Source organism: Bombina bombina, chromosome 2 (assembly GCF_027579735.1).
Source record: "Bombina bombina isolate aBomBom1 chromosome 2, aBomBom1.pri, whole genome shotgun sequence".
In the NCBI taxonomy this organism is placed as follows: domain Eukaryota; kingdom Metazoa; phylum Chordata; class Amphibia; order Anura; family Bombinatoridae; genus Bombina; species Bombina bombina.
In genome coordinates this window covers 1,358,931,227-1,358,943,570 of record NC_069500.1, presented here as the reverse complement: position 1 = coordinate 1,358,943,570, position 12,344 = coordinate 1,358,931,227, and positions in this window count along the sequence as shown.

The window sequence follows — 12,344 nt, the reverse complement described above, 5'->3', positions numbered from 1 at the left end:
CTTTAAAGTTTTATTTGCAAGCTACTAAGGATTTTCGTCAAACATCTGCATTGTTTGTTGTCTACTCTGGAAAGAGGAGAGGCCAAAAGGCTTCAGCAACTTCTCTTTTTTTTTGGCTGAGAAGCATAATCCGTTTAGCTTATGAGACTGCTGGCCAGCAGCCCCCTGAAAGAATTACAGCTCATTCTACTAGAGCGGTAGCTTCCACATGGGCTTTTAAACATGAGGCCTCTGTTGAACAGATTTGTAAAGCGGCGACTCGGTCTTCGCATCATACTTTTTCTAAATTCTACAAATTTGATACTTTTGCTTCCTCGAAGGCTATTTTTGGGAGAAAGGTCTTACAGGCAGTGGTGCCTTCTGTTTAAGTGCCTGCCTTGTCCCTCCCTTCATCCGTGTCCTAAAGCTTTGGTATTGGTATCCCACAAGTAATGGATGAACCCGTTGACTGGATACACCTTACAAGAGAAAACAAAACTTATGCTTACCTGATAAATTTATTTCTCTTGTGGTGTATCCAGTCCATGGCCCGCCCTGTCACTTTAAGGCAGGTGTTTTTATTTTTTAAACTACAGTCACCACTGCACCCTATAGTTTCTCCTTTTTCTTACTTGTCTTCGGTCGAATGACTGGAGGTGGGGTTTAGGGGAGGAGCTATATAGACAGCTCTGCTGTGGGTGTCCTCTTGCAACTTCCTGTTGGGAAGGAGAATATCCCACAAGTAATGGATGAACCCGTGGACTGGATACACCACAAGAGAAAGAAATTTATCAGGTAAGCATAAATTTAGTTTTTTTGCGGTTAACGCCGGGTTTGTAAAAACCCATAATACCAGCGCTGTCTGCAAGTGAGCGGTGAGGGAAAACGGTTCGTTAGCACCGCACCCCTGTTAACGCAAAACTCGTAATCTAGGTGACTGTTTGCTAAGCTCCCTAAACTGCTCCGTTGGCCCTTGACATATTTGGCAGCTATGACTTGTTACATTTGTAGCTTCAGATAACGTAGACTGTTCCCTGACTCTATTATTTATATGACCACGCTGCTTTAGTCTAGTTTAATTATTGGGCTCAGCGAGTCTATGGATTTGTTTATAAGTGTCTTTGGCTGGTGTCTGTTGAGCTCTAGATTCCTTGATATGTTGTGAGGTGCAGAAGGGAATAATGTGCTGAACAGCAGAGGACCTTCAGGTGATGAGGACTTCAGCAGCTCCTAACGTGTGTTGCGTTAGCTGGAGGAGTTGAGGTTGTCAGGCTTGTTAAACCAAGAGACAGCCAGCATTGAGCAGGGGCGTTTGTCAGGAAACTGGTGTTTGCACATTCATTGACAGTAAATACATATAACAGGTGCTTTCATGGGTCCCTTTAAATATATAGGATCATTTACCTGGGGTTTTCCCTCCAGAAAGTGTAAACAACAACTGGATCAATGGTCTCAATGTTTTGTTTTTTGGGTTTTTTTTGGGAGGGGGGCATTTAAGTGTTTATAAAATGTGACAACAATGGTTTTATTTATTTATTGCATTTGTACTCTTTCACATTCATCTGAAGGCTCTGATATGGTCACACAGTAATCATAATAAAATCAGTATGGTGGGGTATATGTGAAGTGAAAGTATGTTTAGATAATATATTGCAGGGGTATGCATAAAGACCAAGGTGATATGATATGCAGAGGGGGGTATGCATCAAGAGACCTTGGTGATATTGATATGCAGGGGGGGTTATGCATGAAGAGACCATGGTGATATTTATATGCAGGGGGTATGCATGAAGAGAGTAGACCAGGGTGATATTGATATGCAGGGGGTATGTATGAAGAGACCATGGTGATATTGGTATGCAGGAAGGGTATGCATGAAGAGACCATGGTGATATTGATATGCAGGGGGGTATGCATGAAGAGAGTAGACCAGGGTGATATTGATATGCAGGGGGGGTATGCATGAAGAGAGTAGACCAGGGTGATATTGATACGCAGTGGGGGTATGCATGAAGAGAGTAGACCAGGATGATATTGATATGTAGGGGCAGTATGCATGAAGAGAGTAGACCAGGTTGATATTGATATGCAGGGGGGTTATGCATAAAGAGACCAGGGTGATATTGATATGCAGGGGGGTTATGCATGAAGAGACCATGGTGATATTGATATGCAGGGGGGTTATGCATGAAGAGACCAGGGTGATATTGATATGCGGGGGGGAATTATGCATGAAGAGACCAGGGTGATATTGATATGCAGGGGGGTTATGCATGAAGAGACCATGGTGATATTGATATGCAGGTTGGGTATGCATGAAGAGAGTAGACCAGAGTGATATTGATATGCAGAGGGGTTTGCATGAAGAGACCAGGGTGATATTGATATGCAGGGGGGTTATGCATGAAGAGACCATGGTGATATTGATATGCAGGTTGGGTATGCATGAAGAGAGTAGACCAGGGTGATATTGATATGCAGAGGGGTTTGCATGAAGAGACCATGGTGATATTGATATGCAGGTTGGGTATGCATGAAGAGAGTAGACCAGGGTGATATTGATATGCAGAGGGGTTTGCATGAAGAGACCATGGTGATATTGATATGCAGGAGGGTATGCATGAAGAGACCAGGGTGATATTGATATGCAGGGGGGTGTGTATATATATATATATATATATATATATATATATACACACACACACACAATTTAAAACTGAATTTTATTTCAAGATGTTCTGCTTCTGGGATATATATATTTACACACAACAACACAATATTTAAAATTAAGGGGAGGTAAAATGTGAGTTTAAAATCCTCCACTATGCACAAAATATAGAGAAAATAACTCTGGATACATTGTTTCCACTGCAGCAAAGGATTCTGGGTAAGATATGCAAATTAGGTTCACAATGACACACCTTTTTACTTCAAGTCTGCTTTTCAGCAGATTCCCTTAACGCCAAAGCATTGCTGTTCACACAGCTTATAAGCTTAGCTAGGGTTAGAGCAGTGATTTATAACTATCCCAGGACAGACTGTTTCGTAGTTATTGCTACTCATCAGCTGGGAGATGGTTTGAATCACTGCTGGGTGAAGTTGATTTCGGGCAAAATACAACAACATTTAAAATTTATCCAGAGGTTTTCTGTGCAAAAAACAAGCCTTCTGTCCTGTCTGGAATTGTTTTTTTTTTTTTAATAACTTTATTTGTATCCAGGACAAAAAAGTCCACCACACACATGACCACTCAAGGTAGAATGAAATAACAAGAAACTTCAGGAAGTTACTCAATATTCATCATAACAGTAGATACGTTCAAAACGTCTCGTGGCAAGATCCTTAGTTAGTCATGTAAAGGTGCGGACCCACCTCGTCCTGAGGCATTTATATATACATAAAAAGAAACAGAACAAAACGCACAAATAAACAGTGAACATATAAATTTAACACTTACCCGGAGTGCCTCCAGCTCACCCCCCATAAGTCGGCGATAAGTACCTATATTTGCCTTTGTACATTGGGACTTATGTAACATTAACCAACAGACAAGCACCAGTTACCCCTGAGGTTCTCATTCAGAATATAGGAGCTGTTTCTAAACGGGAAAATTACCCTGTCCCTAACACTAAGTGGCAGGAAAAGCAGGTAGGCCTCCCATTTATGTAGAAATCTCTTAATTTGTTTCTCCACGTCCCCCCTTGTGTCTGCCTGTTCAACTAACATTTGAGTGTGTATCTTATTGATTAACTGCTGAAAGGGGGGGGTCCTCCTCTCACTCCACCCTGCCAGAATGAGTTGCCTAGCCAACATAAGAATAGTGGATATGAAAATGTCAAACCTGTATACTCTATCTCCTGGCATCAGGAATATGACGTGCTGTGCTGTGAGTGTCACCTGTTGTCTCGTCACCTTTGTTAACCAATACGAAACCCTGTGCCAGTATTTTTTCAGTTTGGGACAATCCCATAATAAGTGGGTCCAGTCAGGGTGCATGAATCTACATTTATTACAGATATCCTCAGCTCCTATAACCCATTTGGAGCAAAGTTTGGGAGTGATATAGGATTGGTGTAGAAGTTTCATATGTGTTTCTCTTAATGTTGCAGAGATTGTACAAATATGTACTTTCTGAAAACTAGCTCTCAGTAGGTCGGGGTCCACAGACAGGTCTCTATAGTCAGACCATTTCCTCAGGATTCCCTGCAAGGCTCGCTCCTCCAGATGTTTAAGAAACAGGTCATAAGTGTGTGAGAGCCTGTAGGATCCCAGCCTGGCCAGGGTACACAATTTGTCAATAGCAGAAGGTCCGTTGGTTAATAGTTTGTCTGATAGTAGTTTATACAGGTAGTGTCTGCTTTGGAAATATGCAAACCTATGTGAGTTAGGGAGGTCATATGTGTTTTTTAGCTCCTGGAAGGGAATAATTTCAAAAGTTAATGGGTTAACTAGCTGATAAAGTTTAGTGAGACCCTTCTGTTGCCAAGTGGCAAACACCTCCGTTGCGTAGCCAGGTAAAAATTGTAAGTTACCTTGAATAGGCAAGTATTTGCTCACTGAACTTTGCACCCCCAGCGATTTACAGATCTTGGACCAAGCCCTCAGGGGGTCCATGAATAATATGTGAGTTTGTATATGTAGAGGAAGGGAGCGGAAGGTCGCATGGGGCAGAAAAGCCAGGTGTATCGGTCTGATCAATCTGGACTCTAGTTCAGGTATGGTGAAGTGGCTATTTCCCACCAGCCAGTCTAATATAATTTTGGATAAAGCAGCCCAGTTATACCAGAGAATATTCGGAAGACGCAGTCCCCCTTCACTCAATGGCATAAATAGGGCAGATTTGTTTATTCTATGTTTTTTACCTTGCCAAATGAAGTGTCCCAGGGAGGCCTGAAGTGAGTCAGAGTCCTTTCGTGTCATGAGCAGGGGCAGCATCTGTAATGGGTAAAGGAGCTTGGGCAAGGCCACCATCTTAAACAGGTGTATCCTACCCGACAGGGATAGAGGAAGTTTCGCCCAGTGTGAGAGCAGTTGCTTGATGTTCGCCACATTACAAGTTAGGTTAAGGTTATATAATTTGGAGGGGTCGACATGTATTTTAATTCCTAGGTATTTAAATGAACCTTCCGTAACCCTAAGGCCAGTGTCTGTCAGTATAGTGTTATGGGAGTTTTGCAGCCAAGTAACCTCTGATTTGTCAATATTGATTTTATAGCCCGAGAAAGAGCCAAAACTTTCAATGATGTCCAGGAGGGGGCATAAGTTATTATGTGGATTGCCTATGAATAGCAGCAAGTCATCCGTGTATAGAGACAAGTGATGCCTGTGACCAAGAACATCTAGGCCTTCTGAGTGCTGCCTAATATATGAGGCCAGGGGCTCTATGGCCAGGTCAAATAGCAGGGGGGAAAGGGGGCAGCCTTGCCTAGTACCCCTCTGCAGTCCAAAAGATGGAGAGAGGCCACTGTTTACTATCAGGGAGGCCTTGGGGTTGGTGTATAATCTATGAAGGAAGTAAAAAAAGTTCCCTGTAATCCCAAATCTTTCCAGCGACGTGTGTAAATGATCCCACTCTATCCTTTTGAATGCCTTCTCGGCGTCAAGCGCCAAGAGACATGCGTAATTTAGTCTAGAGGGGACCTGAGAGCAAGCATTGTACCAGTAATGCGATGTTATTGCCAGGGTTTTTCTGATGTTGGTCACGGAGGACCTGTCCTTGACAAAGTCGGTTTGGTCTGCGTGAACAACAGATGGCAAGACTCCAGCTAACCGATCCACTAGGATCTTCGTCAATAGCTTGTAGTCCCCATTGAGTAGGGAGATTGGGCGGTAGGACGACGTTTGGGTATGGTCTCTGTCAGGTTTGGGTATCAGGCAGACGTTCGCCTCTGAGAAGCGAGCGTCCATCTGTGTAGAGCCCCCTAGGTATTCCGAATATAGTGAAGACAACGTAGGAGCTATTTCTTCACATAACAACTTAAAATATTCCAAGGGCAGCCCATCTGGGCCCGGGGCCTTCCCAAGTTTACTGTTTCGTATAGCTTTAATCACCTCCTGCACCTGTATCGGGGCATTAAGGCTGGATTTCTGCTCCTCAGAGATAGTTGGGAGCTCCACTAACCCCCAAAATCTTTGTTTTTCCTCAAGATTTATCGGCTGGCTGGTATATAGGGTGGTGTAGTACCTCACAAATTCTGCCATAATTTCTTTGGTGTTAGAGGTTAATGCAGATTGGGAGTTGATGGCTGCTATGTGGGATTTATGCTTATATGAGTGTACCAATTTGGCCAGAAGTTTGCCAGATTTATTGCCATGTCTGTAAAATTTGCCTTTGCTATGTGCGTTGAACCTGATATCCTGTTGAGCCAGGAAGGTATCCCTGGTTTGTTTAAACTCATAGTACTTTTTCTTGGATGAGGGGGTGGGGTTACAGAGGTAGTCGTTATAGGCGTCAGTGAGTTGTGAGAGAAAATGGTTGTCCATTTTTTTATTGTTTTTGTTGTAATGAGCTGTGAATGAGGTGATGTGACCCCTCATCACTGCCTTAGAGGCGTGCCAAAATAAGTAGGGGGTAGTTCTGTGACTGTGATTGTCAGATATATAATGTAGCCAGGAAGATTTTAAGTGCTGACGGAAGTTCACATTACAATAAAGGTATGTGGGGAATTTCCATGATCTCTTCAAAGGTCTCTCAGGGGTGGGCTGTAGCCCTAGGGTAATCGGGGCATGGTCCAAAACCGTAACTTGCCCTATATCTGTATAGTGAATCTGGGGTTTAAGCTCATTGGAAGTGAGAAAGTAGTCAATCCTTGACATAGTGTGGTGAGTTTTAGATAGGCAAGTGAAGTCCCTCCCATCTGGGTTCCTCACCCTCCAAACATCAATCAGGTTCAATGCTTCTTTGAATGAGTTAATCAGAGGCACTTCTCTCTTGTGCGTCACTAAGTGTGTTTTAAGTGGTGTTTTAATTGCTGCAGGGTCTTTGAATCTATCTAATGGAAGCGCCTGGGCTAAATTGAAATCCCCACCCATGATTATGGGGCTATTCTAGGCCGATAATTTTGCCAGAAGGGTCGACCAAAAGTCTGGGTTAAAATCGTTGGGGCCATAAATGTTGCAAATGGTGTATGTGCGTGTGTTAACATGCAAGAGAGAAATAATGTATCTACCTCTGTGGTCTAACTCTGTCTGCGTAAATGATATCGAGAGGCCCTTCCTGACTAGAATGGCTACCCCCCTCTTTCTGCCCTCAGTTGGAGAGCATAGAACCTGTCCCACCCAACGTATTTTTAATTTCTCATGCTCCTCGGCTGTTAATTTAGTTTCCTGCAACAGTGCTACATCTGTATGTAAAGAATTTAGGTGCCGCAAGATAATGCTTCTCTTTGCAGGCGAGGTAATGCCGCCCATATTTCATGATGTTATCCTAATAGGTAAGGCCATAGTTATGGTGTAGGATGGTTATGTGCGGGGGTGCATATGAATACTTTTTAACTTGTGTGTAGAGTCCCTTACTGGTAGGTAGTCTAATGTGGGTGAGTAGTGTGTAGTGCTCGAGTAAGGAGGCAGAGTGTCCCCAGGCTGAACCTAATGTGGAGTAAAACTCAATGTGTATAGAGGTAGGCTGGCAAGGTTTCACAGAGTGGATCACCATGAGGGGTGTAGCCAGAGGTCCCCGAGTATCCAACTGGTAGTGGCTGGAAGAGAAATAAAGGTCAGTGCAACATAAACATATCATCAGCAGCCCTGGTTCAACAGATGCAAAAAAAGAAAACAAGTGTACATTACAAAATTCTCTGAATAATCTTAAATTAAATTTCTTTCCATGTAAGTACACAGCATGAGTATCAATGTATGGGTTGGAACAAGGAGCAAGGTAACAGGAGTGCCAATCTGCGCGTAAGGCTGAGACTGAGGAATTGGCCAGTGCTCCAATTCAGAACTTTTCGAGTTAGGTCGGCGGTTAAGGACTGCGGTGACCACCTCGCTATAGGGGTATGGTACCGTACAGAAATCCCTGAGTGGTCTTGTACCCACCCCTTGGCTATTTAGGTAAACAAGGTAAATACATGTATTCAAGGTAGAACAGTAAACAGAATAACAGGATAACCAAACTGGGTGTGGGGTTAGAGTTATGGGGTAAGGGCAAAGGTCTGCTTCAGGCGCAGAAGTGGGGGGCTGGCACTGGTGGTGATAGCATCGTAGGTTAAATTGGCGACTAAGAGCTGGGAGGACCACCCCTCCATAAGGGATCCAGTTGTGGAGGTGATCCCAGTCAAGCACAGAAAGGAAAAGGAGGAGAACCAACTGAAAAGAGGTCTGCAAAGGGAAAACATTATACATTTTGTAACCAAACATGGATAGTAGTTAGAGATACAAACACTTAACATGAAACACATCAACCATTGTCCTGTCTACTTTCAGAAGTCAGATAAGCCTGCACTGCAGCAGGAGAGTGGAAGATCTTAGGACCAGAGGGAGTCTGCAACTTGAGCTTGGCCGGGTATAACAGGGCAAAGTGGCGACCCTTTTCATGGAAGAGAGAGCAGAGTGGCGCAAAGTCCTTGCGCCTTCTGGTCACCTCCACAGAGAAATCTTGGAAGAGTAGGAGGCGATGATCTTCATATCTTATCTCCTTTGCCGCCCTGTATGCTCTCAGTATGGCCACCTTGTCCTGATAATTCAGGCATCTGAAGATTACTTGACGGGGTTTCTCTTTAGAATTATCCAGGTGTCTGTCAGGGCCGATGCGGTGCGCCCTCTCAATGTCCAGAGGTAGAAAGTCCTTAGGCATACCAAGGAGTGTGGGAAGTGTAGAGGTTGTAAAATCAAGCAGATCTTTATACTTAACAGTTTCTGGCACTCCTACTATTCTGAGGTTGTTTCGCCTGCTGCGATTCTCTAAGTCCTCCACTTTTTCCTGTAAGTATTGGTTCTGCTTCAGAAGATTCTTTAGAGAGATCTCAGATTCCTGTTGCCTCTCCTCAACCCCAGAAATTCTCTGCTCCGCATTTGCAAGGCGGGTAGAAAACATCCTGACCTAGTGTGTCCACCCCGGCCTGCAAAGTGTCCATCTTGGGCAAGAAAAAAGCCTTAAGTTCATGCAGAAGATTATTATTGTTGTGATCTCCTGAAGGGCCTCCCTCTCCTTCTAACTGGGAGGTTTGAGTATGATTTTCAGCGGCTTGTTTGTGCCTTTTCTCTTGCATTTTAGATCTGCAGCTCATGTTGGCAGGCCCAGGCTTGGATAGCCTTTGAAAATATTCGTCAACTTTCATATAATATATTGCAAAGAGGCAGTATAAGTAGCATGCAATCAGCGGCAACAGAGTAACTCAGAGCTAGGTGCCCTGTACAAAGTCGAGCAATGAAATGGCCTCCTGAGAAATCTGGTGTTGTTTAGTGATTGTGACACAGGCGTGGTGTTAGGATCAAGCCTCTAGAAAAGTGTAGCTAGGCCACTGGAGAGATAGATTACTGTTGCAAGTCCAAGTCAGCCATATGTGTATCCACGCAGCCGTGATAAAATAAAAGCAGCCGTGATCAATCACCTTCCTTCTTTCCCTCTGCAGCCATGCAAGAAATGGGGTGTATAATGGTGTAAAGCCCCAAATGTAAGGGCGGTAGTATTAGGTCTTAAACAGGTGTGGTAGGCGTATCACCCCTAACATGTGCAAACCAAATTGATGGCAGGGTAAACAGACAAAAACAGAGCAGAGTCATTTATACCGCTCACACCATGTCTGGCTGCTCTTTCATTTGCCTAATTGCTAGTCTCTATCTGCTCTAAGCAGCTTACAGGAGTGTCTAAGAAGAGTTCTATAGGGGTTGTGCAGCTACTCACTCACTTTAGTCCATGGTCTCGTGTGCGTGAATCATGGGGCCAAAGTGCCTGGTACCGTCTGTGGTCACAAGGAGCACAAACAGTGTTGCTAGCGGTTGCTGTATCTTTAGCCTTGCAGCGGTAATCTGCAGGGGGGGTGACTGGGGCCTGAGCCTGTAGAGAGGAGCTCCGGAGCTGCTGCCAAGATGGCGCCCGTTCGCGCCTTCACTCCCTGTCTGGAATTGTTAATGAACTACACAATAAGTAATTTTCTCTATATTTTGTGCATAGTGGAGGATTTTAAACTCACCTTTTACCTCCCCCTAATTTTAAATGTTGTTGTATTTTGCCCAAAATCAACTTCACCCGGTAGTGATTCAAACCTTCTCCCAGCTGATGAGTAGCAATAACTGCAAAACATGTCATGGGATGGTTATGAATCACTGCACTAACCCTAGCTAAGCTTATAAGCTGTGTGAACAGCGATGCTTTGGCATTAAGGGAATCTGCTGAAAAGCAGACTTGAAGTAAAAAGGTGTGTCATTGTGAACCTAATTTGCATATCTTACCCAGAATCCTTTGCTACATTGGAAACAATGTATCCAGAGGTTTTCTGTGGGAAAAAACAAGCCTTCTGGCCTGTCTAGATTTGTTAATGAACTACAAAATGAGTTATTTTCTCTCTCTCTCTCTCTCTCTCTCTCTCTCTCTCTCTCTCTCTCTCTCTCTCTCTCTCTCTCTCTCTCTCTCTCTCTCTCTCTCTCTCTCTCTCTCTCTCTCTCTCTCTCTCTCTCTCTCTCTCTCTCTCTCTCTCTCTCTCTCTCTCTCTCTCTCTCTCTCTCTCTCTCTCTCTCTCTCTCTCTCTCTCTCTCTCTCTCTCTCTCTCTCTCTCTCTCTCTATATATATATATATATATATATATATACTGTATATATATATATATATATATAAATTATCTATTTAAAAATACATAGAACATATTCTGCTGTATGCAGAACATTGGAGTGTATAATATTTACAGTAAATATACAGTTTAACCCTTTATTAAATATAAATAATGCATAAATGTGATGATATGATTTTTCCTGTTTTCATCTACTTGAATGCAAAGGTCTCCAATGCATTAACGTCACGGCCCGGGGGGAAACAAGGATTAATTGTTTTAAGTATCGTCATCTGTCAATAAATTTGACAATATGGCACGCGGAAGAACTGCGCTTATTGGCGGAGGGGTAAAAAGTAAAACATTTCAGAAAATAAATAAATATAAAAAATCTCATGAATTAAACTCTGCCTTATTTTTAAAAGTCTATACAATGCCGTAAGACGGTAGGCTTAACTTTACATTCACTTTAAGTAAATAGACTAGATTAACAGGGAGTTAAATTTGCTTAGGAGAGGCAGAATGTAACCTAAGTAGCCAAGATTTCTGCTCCCTTACCTTGTTGCAGGCAGGGGCATCAGTGAGAATTTCTAAGTGCTCATTTTGCAAGAAAACAAGTAAATTGTTTCTTTGTATGTTTACTTTGGTTTGGCATTTGTTTTTACTGGAGGAGCACTGTTTAATATCCCTTTAATACGGCCAAAACCTTAAAAGTCTATACAATGCCGTGAGTCAGTAGGCTTAAAGGGACAGTCTACACCAGAATTTTTATTGTTTTAAAAGATAGATAATCCCTTTATTACCCATTCCCCAGTTTTGCATAACCAACACAGTTATATTAATACACTTTTAACCTCTGTGATTATCTTATATCTAAGCATCTGCAAATTGACCCTTATTTCAGTTCTTTTGACAGACTTGCAGTTTAGCCAATCAGTGCCTGCTCCCAGATAACTTCACGTGCACGAGCAAGTCTTATCTATATGAACTAACACCTTCTAGTGGTGAAAAACTGTTAAAATGCATTCTGAAAAGAGGTGGCCTTCAAGGTATAAGAAATTAGCATATGAACTTCCTAGGTTAAACTTTCAACTAAGAATACCAAGAGAACAAAGCGAAATTGGTGATAAAAGTAAATTGGAAAATTGTTTAAAATTACATGCCCTATCTGAATCATGAAAGTTTATTTTGGACTAGACTGTCCCTTTAACGTTACATTCACTTTAATAGTAAACCAGCTCATTGTTACTCTAAAAGCTTTATGACATCCAGCTAGATAATCCTGTAGAAAGTAACGCTAAATTCCTTGTAGAGCTGTGACAGGAAGGAATGGGCACTGCACAAATTGCATTTTAAAAAATCAATTTTAAAATGATTTATACATATTGCAATGATTTATAAGCCACTAATCAGTGTTTTTTTTTATTAGGACGAGACTGTTTCATATTTATTTAAGTTGTTATCAAATTCTGCATTAGTTTTTATGCAATTTCACTTTTGCAGTGATACAAATGTAAGCTTGAACTGAAATAACTCCTAACCCTTTGCTTAAGTTCACATCTAATTTTGGAAGTTGCCCAGATGATTACTCCACTCACTACTGAGAGTACAGTTGGCGTTGCCTGCGGAAAATGTTAATGATTAACAGATGTGTAAAA